A 15,887-nucleotide genomic window follows, 5' to 3' on the forward strand; every position below is an offset into this window, starting at 1 on the left:
TTGTTGCATCTTAATTAGCTTCATCATCATATAGCCACGTAATTGAAAGTATATCCACACAATTGGGGAATTTAAATTTTATGAAAAGTGCAAAAAAGAAAAAAAAATGTTTAGAAAGAAGGGGTTCAGAGGAAGTGTTCAGTGATTGAATGAAATCTCCACGTGGGGCTCGGCCTCGGCACAGTAAACACTGGTAAGATGAGCCAATGAGGATTGGGGACACCCACGTGGGGCGCGCTGACCGTTTGCTGATTGGAGGGTGCGGGTAGCACAATGCTCCGCACGTCAATCACGCAGGCTACAATTGCTCAGTGAGGTTAACCCCTTCCTGGGTACAGGGAGTGATTGAGGAGTTGTGTGGTGGCTGCATCAAGATTCAGTGGTTTTCCTTTTTCTCCCCACAAACCGTCGATGCACTGAAAAATCTTACATTCCCCCCCATTTCGTCCTTGTTGATGTGGAAATAAATAGACTTCGCTCTAACTTCTGCATCATCCTGCTCATTTCTAGATGTCAAAAATTAATCATGACCGCAGGGTACTGACCGAGCATGAAGAGACTGAAAAGATCTAAATAAAAGCCCAATAGGGCTCCAGAACCCACAGAAATACAATAGTGATAATGCTGCAACGCTTGCACGGCTATTTATTGAATGTGCGCATTGTTGTTACCTGGAAAAAGGGGAATTATTCTGGAGACGAAGGGAGAAATGGTGGAAAAATTGGTATTCTGGTGGCACGACCCCTTTGGCGGGGCTCATAATTAGAGAGAGAGATATTGAAAAAGCAATTTCTGACAGTGGAAATCACAACCTGCCAGAGGTGGAGTTGGAAAATATAGATGGGTGTGTGTGTTTGTGTGAGAGTATATACATGTGTGTGTGTGTGTGTGTGTGTGAGAAAGAGACAGAGAGAGGAAAGGCAGAGGGGGAGGGAGGCAGGGAGGGAGGGAAGGAGGAGGAAGAGAATAAAGGATGAAGGACAGCAGGGGGGATGCTGAGAAAGACGAGCCAGTAGGAGGGTTAGAGATTGAACGAGAGGGAGAGTGCACACGGGTGATGAAAAAAAGTGTGTGTGTCTGTGCGTGCATGTGCCTTGTGCGTGTGTGTGTGTGTGTGTGCATGTGTTGAGCAGACAAGTGAGGGAATGAAAAAGGGAGAAGGGTGAGGGGAGCAAGTGGGGAGAGTGGAGAGGGAAGGAGAGAGAGAGAGAGGAAGAGAGAGAGAGAAAGAAAGATTTTATTGCCATTTTTTCCCATGAATTTTAATGCACAGCACTGGTCTCCCTCCCGGATTCTGGGATCACATTTATTAGAAAAAAAAAAGTCATGAGGAATGCAGTGCTTTGCAGTCTGCTGCTGCACAGGGAGATGTTTCATGTTGGTGTGTGTGTGTATATGTGTGTGTGTGCTGGGGGGTGGGGGTGCTTGCTGGGCTGGGCGGCTGGGTTGGGGGTGCACAGGATGTATGAGGCTGCGTGGCGTTGCGCTGGGGGGAGGCATAATAATATAGATGATAGAAAATGATAAGTGAAGGACACATATTATTGCTATTGGCAGGTCAGATGAAGGAGTGTGCTAGGTGTGTGTGTGTTGGCTGAGCTCCAGTGATCAAATACACCAAGTCCACAGTGCCCTTCTCTCCTCCACAGAGGCTCGGAGCAACGGGACATCAAAGTGGCCCCACAATGGGACGGGACACAATGGTCGTAATGCTGCAGCTTTTGGTTTTAGCCCAGCCGTGTGAGGTTGTAAAGAGACAAGTCTGTCAGACGCATGTACGCTGAGCGCAACTAAACAAGCACTCACCTACACACACCTGTCTCCGAGGGCAAACAAGCAGTGGAAAGTGCCCGAGGGAGCAGCAGCAGCAGCAGCATCTCTTAATAACCACAACTTAAGAAAAAACAGCAGCGCCAAACCGCCGGTTACCCATACCGTGGGCGAATTATCACCGAGCAGCAAAACATCAGCAGGGAGCGGCTTTCCAAAGAGGTGATGAAAACAAGTTCGCTTCCCAGGAAACTTCACAGACTGCTTCTTCCCTCTTGCCAACAGCAATATCAGTGTCAAACTGTGACTACGATATGAGCGCTAAATGTTGCCCCCAATAACACTGGACGGGGTCTAGTGGACAGACAGCCGGCCGAGAAGATGGACTATCATGTCTTTTGTTCATTGGAAGGCAGAGTTTGGATCAATAAGCTTCACTTGTCTGGCGCTCAAAACACAGAAGTATGCGGTGCAGAAACTCTCTAAAAATGGAGCTCAGAAAGGGAAATCCACTTAAACGACAGCAGGATTGGCGGTGCTGCTGATGCGCCATGCATTTATTTACCCTTTCTCTTGTTTGGGTCAGTATTTGTAGTAAATCTAGTGATGGAAGGCCAAATCTGGATGGAGCCACTCGTATGATGTATGTAAAATGGAAAACATCAGGTTTTGGACACAGTCCCTCAGAATCAAAGACCTTGTTTCCACACCTACAATTTTGCCCCAGTCATACTGGTAGGAGACCATTATAAACTTCAACTATAAGCTTCTACAGACCACTTCTACAGACCACAATGCTATGCTAATGAAGCTACAACAAATGCTGCATTTTGAGGGCCGCATGGTGGTAGTAGTTGCATCTTTCTTCAAAATATTGAACATTTTGAGAAATAGATAGATAAAATCACTAACTGATCTCCAAGCAGTCGAATGAACTTACTTAAAAATTGCATTTCATTTCAAAAAAAGGCCTGGAATGCAAATCAGTGGAGCCATGGAGGTGGGTTAAAGAGGGGATTTCTCCTTTAGGGCCCCTCTTTACAAAATGGCATCCCATGAGAGAAGGGATGATACTGGAGGAAGGTGCTTTAATTCGGGTCATAAACTTGGTTTTGTGGTGTCCCGGTTTGCTCCCCGCCCTTCCCGGCACCACCGCCTCTCCCCATTTTCCCCAGTGCCTTCGGGATGGGGTCGAGAATGGCTCCTGCCCAGCGTGGGCTTGAGTGACAGCAAGACAAGGCCACAGTGTTGTCATGGTGGTGCCCTCCCCCTCCCCCACCCGCACCCGCGCCCCCACCTCACTTTGCCCCCACCCCTTCCCTGTCCCTCATCAGACAAGCTGGGTGTCAGCGCAGAGACGGCACAGTGATTTATTGGTCTCTGCTCCTCTGGGGTACTCCCCCCCCACCGCCACCTCCTCTAACACGCACACATCTACACACAATCTCAACCCCTCCCATCTCCTCGCACTCCCACTCCACCACCCTCCATTTTTCCCATCCCCCCTCCCCCCCAACACATACACACCCCTCCATCCATCCCCTCCCCTTCTGTCCTCTCCTGCTGCATGGCCCCTGGGGGAAAGAAGGGGTAATGACCCACATCAGCAGCAGCTATGCACACACACACACACGCACACACACACACACACACACACCTCTCCCCCTTGCAGGCAGATATAAAATAAATAGCCTCTGTGACACACATACGCACACGTATGCACACATAAAACAGACGCTGACACATTTACGCCCACAGGCATGTGTATGTGGGAATTCCAGTGCTGTGCCGTAACGTTGCGTCCCCACTCAAAAGCCTCCTCCAGTCTTTAGCACAACACTGAAGAGATCAATACTGAGCCATTAACTTCCAAAGTATTTGTTAAATTGTTCTTTCTTTTAGTCAGGAGGACCCTGTTTTCACCCCTTGTAACCTCAGGAAGAGGAAATGTACGCCTCTCCTTTTCACTGGCATTTTTTCCTTAATAAATCAGAACAATGGGATGATTTATTCGTGTCTCTCTGCAGTGAAGTGGAACACGATCCCCTTTTGACTCTCCAAATACCTGTGAACACACCAGCTTGCACAATTTGGCCGTGGAATCCAACGTTGCACTGCGCGCTCTCCGAGGTAGCGATGAGGCAAGAGGACTTTCAGAAAGCAGAGTTTCCTCACGGTGTCCCGTTGCAAAAAAAGTTAACTTCACACGTGTCAGTGGAATCCCCAGACAAAGTCAATGCCATGGCTCGCGCTCTCAAATTCTGACGCTTTCCAGGGCCGAGCGAGAAAAGAGCATCTTTACGGCGGCTGATTTTGAATTCAGGCAGTCGATCCACACTGAAGGGAGAGTGAAGAGGTTAAATCTGAGCATTGACTTGCAAATGCTACTGACAGCACTCTGCGCGTGCTGTCACTCATCTCTCGCACAGCCGAGAGATGCTCTCTGGGAAAAAAAAAAAAAAAAAAAAAAGTATGCAGTTAGTGCCACAGGTTTCCACTTTACATGAGTGTTGGCAAGCTGGAGAGTGCGGGTCAGGTGTTAATTTCTCTGTTAAAACAGGAAGGAGAATGCATAAATTACTTTCTCATGCAGAGGGATGTAGCAGAGAGTGAAATGATCTGCTGGATGTCAGCCGTCTGGCTCCAATACGAGGCCACGAAACAGAAAAAAAAAACAGGCGAGCAGCGATTAACAAAAGATAATAGATAAGGCACATTTCTGGTTGACAAATGACACTTGAGAAATACCGAACTTTGACTAAAAGTAGAACTAATTAGCCACATTTTAAAGAGAGAGATGTTAATGATGGAATAAATGCATTGTTGTTGTTGGATGTAAGCAGTAAACAGTCAGTATAATGATGTCTGCCTTCTAGACAAACCCCCATATCCAAGTACAAATACTCTGTGTGGACATTGTGGGTTTCTACCTGGAGCCATGCAAGCTTGAACACTGCATCATACTGCCACCCATTGTTCAACACAGGTACTGCAGCCAGATTGCCTGTAAAGTGTACCTCTCGTTAATCATTCCAGGGAGCAAGACTGCAATTGAATTAATAAATCCATAATCATCACTGTGCGCTAATACATCTGATATAGTTTTAGATGTTCACTGAGGGAGAAGAACTGGTTCTGTGATGGCACCAATTTTGAATCCCAATGATGATCTGCCTTCATCGGCGCAGCCTTCTTTTCCAGGAGGAAGTTACCTGCTGCTCAGGAAGAGGTCCAGGAAATCCTCCGGTGAACAGACACCGACAAGCAGCTCTTCGATGTGCCTGCAGATAATTAAAAAACTTAACATCTGCGTGTCGGCGTCTTTGTAAGATCCTGAAAACTTTCTGCAATTAGGGGAAAGCATTGAGGTAGAGGCGGAGGACTGGGCTGTGTGAAGGCGCCCTTTCCTGGCTGCAGGCTGCAATTATATATCTGTACCGCACGGTGTCGCCATTACACCGCAAATGCCGAGCTGTCAGCGGTGCATAAAGCTCCATATGTATTTATGTGCGTGTGACGCAGTGGTGCACGGGAGTACACGCGCTTATGCTTAGTCGACACACCGGTGCACAGGTGTGTGAGACACACGTGCAGTTATATCTTGGAATATGGTTTTCTCTCAGCGGCTTTCACATCATGAGGACTGCTGAGAGGAATAACTCCAATGGATTTGCTAAAATAATCATAATTCATCGATTATTATTATGGCAGTCAGAATAGAATGAAATCTTGGCTTGTGCCTTCACTGGTACCCTTCCAGCATGAGGTGCCTGTGGGCTGAGCTACACAGTTGTTTAACAGAGCAGCTCAAAAACTGATTTATGTAACTCCTAAAACCGCCCAGCAGACCCTCCTATTTTCACATATTCACGCAAATATTTGTGTGTTTACATTTGATTTTTTTATTGGTGACATACAAAAGCTGCCATTTGTAAACTTTTATTTTTAAATTAAAAAAGCCATCCTGGCTTAGTAAGTTATTTGGTCGACCAGCTATACAAGTCAGTTTTATCTATAGAGCTTCAAATCACAACAGAGTGCAGGTCCAAACTGTGATACTGTTTGTAATATTACAAAAAGGCATATTATATAAACTTGCATGATTTATCATCAGTGAGATTATTCAAATGATTAAGACTGTCTTGTCAAAAATAATAATAATTATATTGTCTCTCAAAGTTAATTGCACAGCAGATTAACTTCATATCTCATCGTACGAGGTGCTAGATGCAGCTGTTAGTGTTACCATCCCAGCAGGGTTTGAGCCTCAGGTCCAAAGACGTCTTGATGAGAAAGCAACACATTTTTAAACATTTAGATGACGTGTAACTGTAAACATCAGCTGTTCAACATCAGCAGACTCCTCTTTCTTCTTCTTCACTGAAATGCGAAGCTGTTTTCAGCAATTATCCCTGAGTGAATTGTTAAATTACAACAGCCACAAGCTCTCCATTATATAACCAATAATTGTCTTTGCCAGGGCTGAAAACTTAATTAGGAATTCTTCATAATGTTACTGTTAACTCCTGCAGCCATTCGAGGAGAAACCATTTTTAACTCCTTAGTTGAACCTGTAAGAGTGCGTCATATTTTATTTATACGCTGATCAAATGTTTTGCATGTAAAATGTTAACAGTAAAGTTGCTAGTAATCAAAGGCATTAAATAAAGTTAGTGGAGTACAAAGTAGCATAAAACTGAAGACTCTGTAAGGTACAAGTCCCTCACATGTGCACTGAACAGTACATGAGTAAATGTATTTGGTCACTTTCCAACAATATCATCTAGTTGGTGACAAGTCTGGGACCCACATTCTGTGATTAAGGGAGGACTTGGTTTGCTTTTACCCTCTTATATCCTGTTTTTTTTTCTTCCTAAGTGCTGTATCATAAGGTCAAACCGCAGAAGACTTTTCAATGACACTGCAGTCCTGAAGCCTTAATGCGTACCTCATGACAATCCAAGACAACAAAACTTTTACATTATATGCTCCATGTACAGCAATTTTTATAATGAAATCAGAGAACTCAGTCATACAAGTTTTTGTTTGTCTTTCTTTAACTACTTCACCTTCTTATTATTGAAGTAAATGTATTTTTTTTCCCCTTCTTTTTGCTCCTCCAGTCCTTTTTCAAGAGCACTTTCCCCTCTTCAGAAGACTGTCGAATTTTAGGAATAGGAACCACCTTCTCCTCTTTAGCTGGCAGCAAAACATTTTCCCCTCTTTCATTCACTATTCCCTCTCGATCTGCAGATTTCTGGCACCGGACGGCATCTTGTATTTTCCAGGGGGAGACCAGCTGGCTGTCTTGAGCAGACCCAGGCCTTCCACTTCCCCTTGTGGTCCCTCTCTCTCTCTGCTGCAGCTTACGAGGGCAACGGCTGCACAAGAAGAGAAATGCCAGTTTTAAACAGTCATGGTTAAGATCAAAGATAAATTACTGACAGTCTAAAGAGGATAACCCTCCTACCCACCCACCACCGATTTAATGTAATTTATGGCAAGAATGAGAGTCACATGTCAGATGCTTGTAGATGAATCCTGACTATGCTTCTGGCGCGATTGTGTTAATAGGTAATTCTAAAAAGAGTCCAACTTTGTGGAAAGAAACTTTAGAGGCCTAAAGCAATTTCCTGCACAGCTTTGCGATTTATTATCAGCAGAAAAATATATTATCACAAAGACAGACCTTATTTGGAGTAACTATATAAGCAGGAGTGTTAAATGACAAGTACAGACTGATATACACCCTCGTACCCCACAGGGAGTGAGCGACTGTGTACTCAATGCAGCTGATTTAGTGTCAGGTCAGACAGTTTAGTTTGGGTTCCACATAAATGTGGTTGCAATGTCATTTAGGAGCATATGTTGATATTTGTGAACTACCATCCCCAAACTGTGGAAAATGCTGAGTTGGATGGTATATGTTGAGCTCACTGATGGGTTAAATACACATGCATGTTATGCTAGGCCTGTATCTCCTCCCTGGCCCCATAGGAGCATGCATAACTCTGTGCAAGCTAAATCTGAAGCCTTAAACATAACAGAACAGCATTATTAAAATGTCTGGGGTTGAGCACTGTAACGTAGCTGTGAGAGACACATATCCTCCTCAGTCGATGAGATGGGTGGTCTCCACATGGGCCCGAGTGCGAGCGCTTAACAGTATATCACTGTATAGTATTTTCTTGTGTAAGCACAGGACAGAAACAATGGGCCACCGCTCCCGATCGTCGCTCTTGTGCATTAATAGCTGCGGCCTGTATGCGTGCACATGGCCTCGACTACACGGTGCTGCTCCCTTTGGAATGACATCATTCAAGCCTGAAACAGGACCTTGGGCTGTTTCCCAACAGAGGCCCTGTCACACACGGCCTCTAGCGACATGCATGAGGTTTGTTTACCTCTCAGTGTCGCTACTATTCCAGCGGGACGCGTTTTCCCCCCATCGTAAAGTCTTGCATGACTGGCTGAGGCGCGAGGAATGGTGTGTGCGTGTATATATATAAATATATGTATCCCTCATCAGGGTCACTGGTGGTGGTAGTGAGGATGGCTAGCGGCCAGATAAGCTGCTTCTGCTCTCTCCCTCTCTAGCTCTCTCTCTCTCTCTCTCTCTCCCAAGGCTGCCGAAAGAAATGTGCCATTATCCAGCAAGGCCCCTGCAGCCGGGCCCCCGAGCACAGAACTGCTGTCCAAGACAACATGCAAAGGCCAAGAGACTGGAGACTGGAAGCTGGAGACGAGAGCGCTTCAGATACCTCCTCAGACTGTTTACGACCACCTCTACTACAGCCAAAAGCTGCTCCTGCCTCACTGCTTCTTTCTTTCCAGTAGGTCATTGCCAGTGAAATGAAGCGTCTGGCTGCGTAGGCATTCATAAGTTCAAACTGCACAGATCTCCAGAAAATGTTTTGAGAGTGCATGTGCACAGCTTCATCACTGCAGCCAAGGGTCTCCTACAGCAGTTCACAGTGCAACTGAATTTGAACTCCCTCTCAGGGACACAAAATTACAAGAGACTTGAATAATACAATTCCCAACATCACATGAATGACAGATTGTAATGTGGCCTAATGGTTAAAATCTCTGCAGCAACCATTCGCCCTGGTTCATCAGACAGACTCATTAAGCTTAGAGTTAGGGCTGGCTCAGGCTTGCCTCGGACCAGACCCTTGTTGTGCTGCTATAGGCTCACACGATACACTGGGCTCCTCTCTCCTCCTCTCCATCTGTACACACTCATGTCCCATTAATGCGTGGTACTAACTTGGCTTCTTCCCCCGGAGTCCTTCTGCTTCCTCGTCTCGCAGGTTCCCATGGATCGTGGTTGCGCCTGGATTGTGGATTATGGTTGCGCCTACTGCTGTGACCCTGCTTGACGCTCACCCAGAGCCTGGTTCTGTTTGAGATTTCTGCCTGTAAGTATGATGTTCTTAACTGCTGCCGTCACCGTGCAGTAAAGGTTATGGTTATTGTTGTGATTTGGTGCCATGTAAATAAATATTGAACTGAAATTGAATTGGAGCTAAAGGACAAATGTCAAACTACAGTCTAGTTTTGATAATGAATCACATAAATGCTGACATCATCATAAAGCTTAGAATAGAAGAATACATTTTTTCTTCACTATTTTCTCTTATAGACAGCTTGTTTGGAGTCACCTATGCAGCGAAGAGCTCAGGTGGCATGAGCAGAACAAATATGCTTTTCTTAAACAACTTCTTCATCTGCCCTGGGCATGCCTAAGTGGTCCCAAGGTGGTAGCAGGGGAATGTAATCGCTTTATCATGTCCAGAGTCTCGTTCTGGGGTTGCCGGGCTGCTATCGCTGGTCCCTACATGTTTGATGTGAACCTTGTTTAAAGCTGAAGCAGTAGGACCCAGTAACAGAATCTGGACTAGAATCTGCAGTGGAGCTGTGGCCCAAGGAGCCGACCACAACTCAACACTGGACAATTACCTTAATGGCTCAACAAATGCAAAGCAAATTAAATATTTGACTCAAGGGGTCAGACGGAATTTTTACTGTGCTTATCAAGGCATTAAGGCTTAGGTGCCTTGCCTATGGAGACTGATGTTTGCAGAACTGTACCTCTGAAAACCAACTAATCCAAGGCACGGAGCACACCTTTTGTGAATAATAAGAACATGACAATAAGGTAATTGTATGAAATCACAGTGATCTTTGCTGAATTTCCTCCTTGGAAATGTGCAGGGAAACTGCAATGAACTGCGTACTGGAAATGAGAGATTTAGAGATTAGATGTGGCTTATCTCTTGCTCCATCATTGCTTTCACTTTGTCAGCAGTGAGGATGTACTGTACCGGATGAGGACTGCTGTACCCGAGAGCTGGGAACTAGCTGCTTTTGACCCCTGTTGAGTTCTAATCAGGATGAGAGCAACATTTGCACAAAGGCTAGATAAATTTCAAGATCATTTAAGATAAAACTCCCTAATAATAAGACCTCAATGAGGCATCTCACAAAATGATGAGGACGAGGAGGTGGGCTCCTGCCTGCAGGACCGGAGTGCTGTTTAATGTCAGGCTGCAGTCGTCCGTCACAGTGGAGGACCCCTGCTGCCCCCAACTCAGTCTGGCTGTCAAGGTCAAAGGTTAGTATCCTCATCATTGTTGTCATCACCATCATCATAACCATTACCAGACTCCTCATCCTCATCCCCTCAGTATCCCACAGCTTTGTTGTGTAATTATAATTACCACAATCTAATCGCTGCTGTGGAAGGACAAATTAATCACAGGTGCAGGGTCATTAAAGGGAAAAAAAAGCAAACAGATTATAAATACATTCAATTTGATTAAATCTATGGCTCAGTTCCAAAGGTAAAACAGCTGCCGGTTAGTGGGCTGGAAAAATTTAACTAAAAATAAATGCCATAAGTGAGTCAATTGTGAATGAAAAGGAAAATAGGATGTTGTCCAATAGGAAAAAGCTTCATGGTCCATTTAAATGTAAACAGTCTATACGAGAGCACTGTAACTGTGGAAAAATGAGCTGGGTAGTTTTGATCCTCCCTCACCATAAACCTGTGAGCTGTTGTGGTGATGGTTTCCTGTTGATATTAATGAATAAATTTAAATGAAAAGCTCAGAAAGCAGGTATTTGGGCCTAAACTGATAAAATATGTAGTCAGTAGTTGCTTCCTTATTGAAATGCACACACTGAACTTCAGCACGATCTCAAAACTCTGATCATAAAATTAGTCCCTCAGCACACACAAAGGTTAGAGCAGACAGTCCATGAGATTTGAGTCTTGTGGGCTTAATTATAGAATAACATATTCATGCTGTTATTTCAAATTACGCAAGGCCGTGACACTGGCTGATGAACCTGCATTAATAATGTTGGTGTGAGTGTGTGTGTGTTTGTGTGTGGAACAGAAAAGGGGTTAATTAGTGTGCCTCTTCGGAGGAGCAATACTTTTGGCAACGGAGCAGGAAGACTAGCTACCGTCTATAATAGGAAGAGAAAAACAACAGAGACTAGCTGCTCATTTCTGGAGGCATTTTAATTGCTAGAATACAGCGCCAAGCTAAAAATGTCTCCACTGGCCTCCAGCATGAGAAAGTAACAGAAGCTGCTCTCTGTAACACCTCTGAATCAATGCCGCAGAATAATTATAATTGCCAGAATGCTCTGAAATATATTAAGGCACTTGCACAGGGTGCACCAAACAAAACTAGAACTTCTGACAGCAGTAATTGTACTCTCATGAAAGTTACTCTTGCAGGCTTCTGTGTCTAATCCAAATTCTTCTTTCCCTCACTCAGTTCATCACATAGGAACAGAATCCATGACCACACTGTGGGTTTCAGCCAAAGGCCCCTCATATCTGCAGACACAGAGGGTCAGAAGCACCAGCAGCTTCTCAGGCTGCAGCACTGTGGATGTGTGACTGCGGGGCGCTCGGTGACTTGCTGAAAACGGGATGTAAACAGTTCTATCTCGACGAAAGCCGCAAAATAATTAAGTTAAATTCAACACAGGTTGAAGAACAAGAAAACGCCTGTTCCTCCCATTTATCTAGCTCTAATCATGTAAACCAGCTCTCCTCAGTGTCTGTTTCAATTTTACACCCCCACCCTCTGATTCCCCTCGCTGCTTACGTTGCCTTTCGTGTCCTCTCCGTCAGCTACCACAGGGACCTCAGTGGAGCCCTCAGCCCACAGTCTCAGGACTCCCTAATTCATCTGACTGTCACACCTGCTAATTTCCATCCAATGATACTACTTTTCCTTCAACTTCAGTCTAATCTCATTAATGTGTTGAACAGTTTCCTATCTGAAACAATCTCTAACGGCTAAAAGAGGGAGACGTCCAATGAAAATAAATATTTTAACCTTGTTCACATGCCCATATGGAATTTTTTATATGCTGCGGGACATATTAGGAGTTAAATAAGCAGTTTGAACAGCAGTGGACCAATGACTCTGTCAAGTCTCACAAACATGGACAGACAGCTGGGGTTTCATGCGTCACACACCTAAGGAACCATTCCCTTTAATTTACAGGGTGTACACAAAAGTAGAAATGGCTGAGCCTTCATGCATAAACAAAGGATGTGAAAACCTGAGACAGACAGAACTTGGATTTGTTGTTGGGTTTCGCTACAAAACTTGTATTGAAGCCCGGCGCCGTCCCATCCGTTTATACTGCTGACAGGAGATTTTAAATGGCTTGGCGTGTTCGGAAAGCTCTGTCAAATAGCTAAGATGCTGAATTAGATGATGCTATATTCATTATGCGAATTCTGACAGAAGAGTTATCATGAATTTGTGGTTGCTCAAAGAGAAAACATGTCATGATAACGGTCGTCCTCATGAGAATGAGCAAGTTCAGGTTAGGTCATTTAAGCGCCAACACACCATCATACCTAAATGACTGAATAGGATGATTGCCAATGATTCGTGACTCAGAACGACATATATGACTGTTGGAGATTACCAGCGACAGGCCAGTACGACAGAGGCGGACCTTGAACACGGACCTTCGTCATATCGGACCTTCATCCTCACGTTAACATTGTGAAATCGTTGCAGTTGCTTAAGTTTAGCCGACAAATGTACTTAAAAGATAACTTTCGTTTTTTACAACCTGGACATTATTTCTAGCATTAAATACGACAATTTACTCACCCAGACAACTTTGGTGGCATTTGGAGTCGTTTTGAAGAAATTACCCCCTGAGGAGCGGCGCGTATATCCGTATAATGCGAGTACTCGGGGCATCCATGCGCAGCCTCTATAAACACATAATCTGCGCGAAACTCGTTCATATTCCAATATTTAGTTCTGATATGCTGGTGCTATTCCCCTCTGAGCCGCCGGTCGGCTAGTTTAGCAGTAGTTTTGCATAGCTATGGTTCGTCATTACGTATTCGTAGCCGGATGCCGCAGAGTCAGCCGTGTTGCGGTTGGCTGCTTGCAGCGCGCGGCGTTCGGTAATGACATCATCCACGTCAGAGGTAGTTGTCTAGAGACGCCGGATGTTGATAACATGCCACCACGGGCTCAGAGGTGACTAGCACCAGCATATCATAACAAAATATTGGAATATGAACGAGTTTTGCTGCAGATTATGCGTTATATAGAGGCCACGCATGGATGCCCCGAGTACTCGCATTATACGGATATACGCGCCGCTCCTCTGGGGCTAATTTCTTCAAAACGACTCCAAATGCCACCAAAGTTGTCTGGGTGAGTAAATGGTCGTATTTAATGCTACAAATAAGGTCCAGGTTGTAAAAAACGAAAGTTATCCTTTAAGTAGGTTTAGGAAAATATCATGGGTTAAAATATGTATGTTATTGTTACCTATGTGATGTAAGGAAGTACGTTATATAACTTAAAATAAGTCAGCATTGACTTTTGGTTTCACAGCCAGAGTAATTTCCTGTGTTTGTTTGACCCATCCATCCATCCAGCCGTCCTACATATGCTCACTTTCTTGCACAACAACAAATGTAAACATGGGTTGTAACAACTTACTTGCAAAGTCGACCTATGCGGCTGTTTTTCTGGCGAGGATGGGCTCCAAGTGCATGTGGCAAATTGGGGAAGTTTTGCTTCAGGGCTTTCTGCCAGAAAGCACCATGTGTTTGATGTGCAGAGTCGAAGGCGAATCGGTACCCGCGTTGCAGGTGAGCAGTGGAGTGGTGGGTGAGGGTAGGAGCAGGGTCAATCTGCATATTCACACATTCATGCATACTAAATGAGAGCAAAGGTGGAGAGTTACATCTCAGCCATTTTAAGAAAAAGGGAAAGAACTTAAATAAACTTAAAACTAAATGTGTGTTTGAGGAACAGAAATAAGTTTTATCAATGCTAGAAGAGGAACTTTAACAAGGACGAGAGGAAGTGGAATAACAGTTGGAACATGACGGAGATGACAATTCAGTATTTATTCAGTATTTCAGGTCTTTAAATCAGCTTCAGGGATCCTAGGATTTCTAGCTGCGCCCTTGTCCCACATTTATTCCTCACTCCTGTTTCTGGTCCTGAAATTCCAGCCTGAAACCATATGGCCATCGCCCGCAGGGACACTCACCAAAGTGGGCTGAACGGTCAAGTATATAATCCTCAGCGACGTCTACCGCAGCATCAAAATACTGGCAACCGAGTCTCCTCTGTCATGGGCTACTGCTTCCAGCGCTGAGGTTTTTCCCAAACCCGCTCATCTCAAGAGCCACTTCTGACCAGGCTCTGGGTCATTCACAGAATTCCTTCCCTGCGGACCAGACCATTCATGATTTGTGGTGGTTTCTAAGGAATGATCTATTTGCTGTGTTTGTGTCGACACTTTTGTCAGCAGATCAGACATGCCGCATTGCTTTGATATAAAACCTAAAGGTCCTGTGCCATATTTAGCCTTTTATGAAAGGCTGTATGCACGAAGTGTGCTGAACAGTACTGCACGGTAGAACATCACAGAATGCTGATGGTTTGGTGACCAGCTACGGAGATAATGCAAAGCCACAGGAGTCTGTCTATCTACTCCAGGTAGAGTATCTATTTCATGTGCCTCATTAACCCTTCAGGCAGATGCTAGACCTGATGTATGTGTTAGAAAATGCAGATAGATAGCGTCTCACTATTTACAACCACAGGTGGACGTGCTGTTTAGCAAGCCCAGAACCCCCGTGGTTACCTTGGAGCTCATCTCTCATAATGTAACAATGCACATTTACTTTTAGGCCTTAAGGGTAATATATTCAGCAAGGGTATGTTATGCATCTGGAGAAATTAATGACAAAGCTATGAACTCACATACTGTAAATCACCCTACAGAGGAGGAAAAAGAAGAGACTAAATGGCTAAATAGTCATGTAAATAAAATACTTTCATGTTTTCCATTCCCACTTGTTGTGACACCACTGTAAAAAATAGCCCCACGTACGCACAACCTTCACAACATGCAAGTGAGTAATATTGTTTTAAATGAGGGATGACAGTGGTTTTCAATACCACTGCCAACAAAACTCCCACAAGTGTCCCCACGGGTCCGGTGTTTATTTCGTTATAAATATATGTGTTTATTTTTGCGGAGCGTTCAATTCTCCGGCCAGGACGCGCTGAGGCAGCCTTGATTAACCCCTCAGGAATCCTCAGTGCTCGGTTTTATTTATTCTTTATGGCAAAAACCATCTAGTGCACGAGAAAGTCAAGCATTGGTCACTTGACATTATGTCTCCAGAGGTAAAACTGTAAATCTTTAGGCACTGCAGTGCACGAGCACTCAAACCATATGCTCTGAACGCTGGACATGAATCTGTGTGTGAACTTTAGTTGGGCTCCTCCTTCCACTCTCCATCGTGCAGAGTACGTCAGTGCGTATGTTTTTGAAAGAGTGTAAATCGTTGACTGACAGGCTGCAACTCATCGTGCATTTAAAAGCTGGCAAACTAACAGAAACAGCGAAATTTGGTTTAGCATTTGAGTAAAGAAAATGCTGGTGAGCTGCATCTTCCCCACACTGTAAAATATTGCCTGCAGGAATGATTGACTGAGGAGGGAAAAGGAATTCTCAAATTTACGAGGTTAAAGGGCCAGTTCGCCCAAATTACAGAAAAAACATGTGTTCTGTGGCTCAACCAG

Source organism: Chelmon rostratus, chromosome 4 (assembly GCF_017976325.1).
Source record: "Chelmon rostratus isolate fCheRos1 chromosome 4, fCheRos1.pri, whole genome shotgun sequence".
Classification (NCBI taxonomy): Eukaryota; Metazoa; Chordata; class Actinopteri; order Chaetodontiformes; family Chaetodontidae; genus Chelmon; species Chelmon rostratus.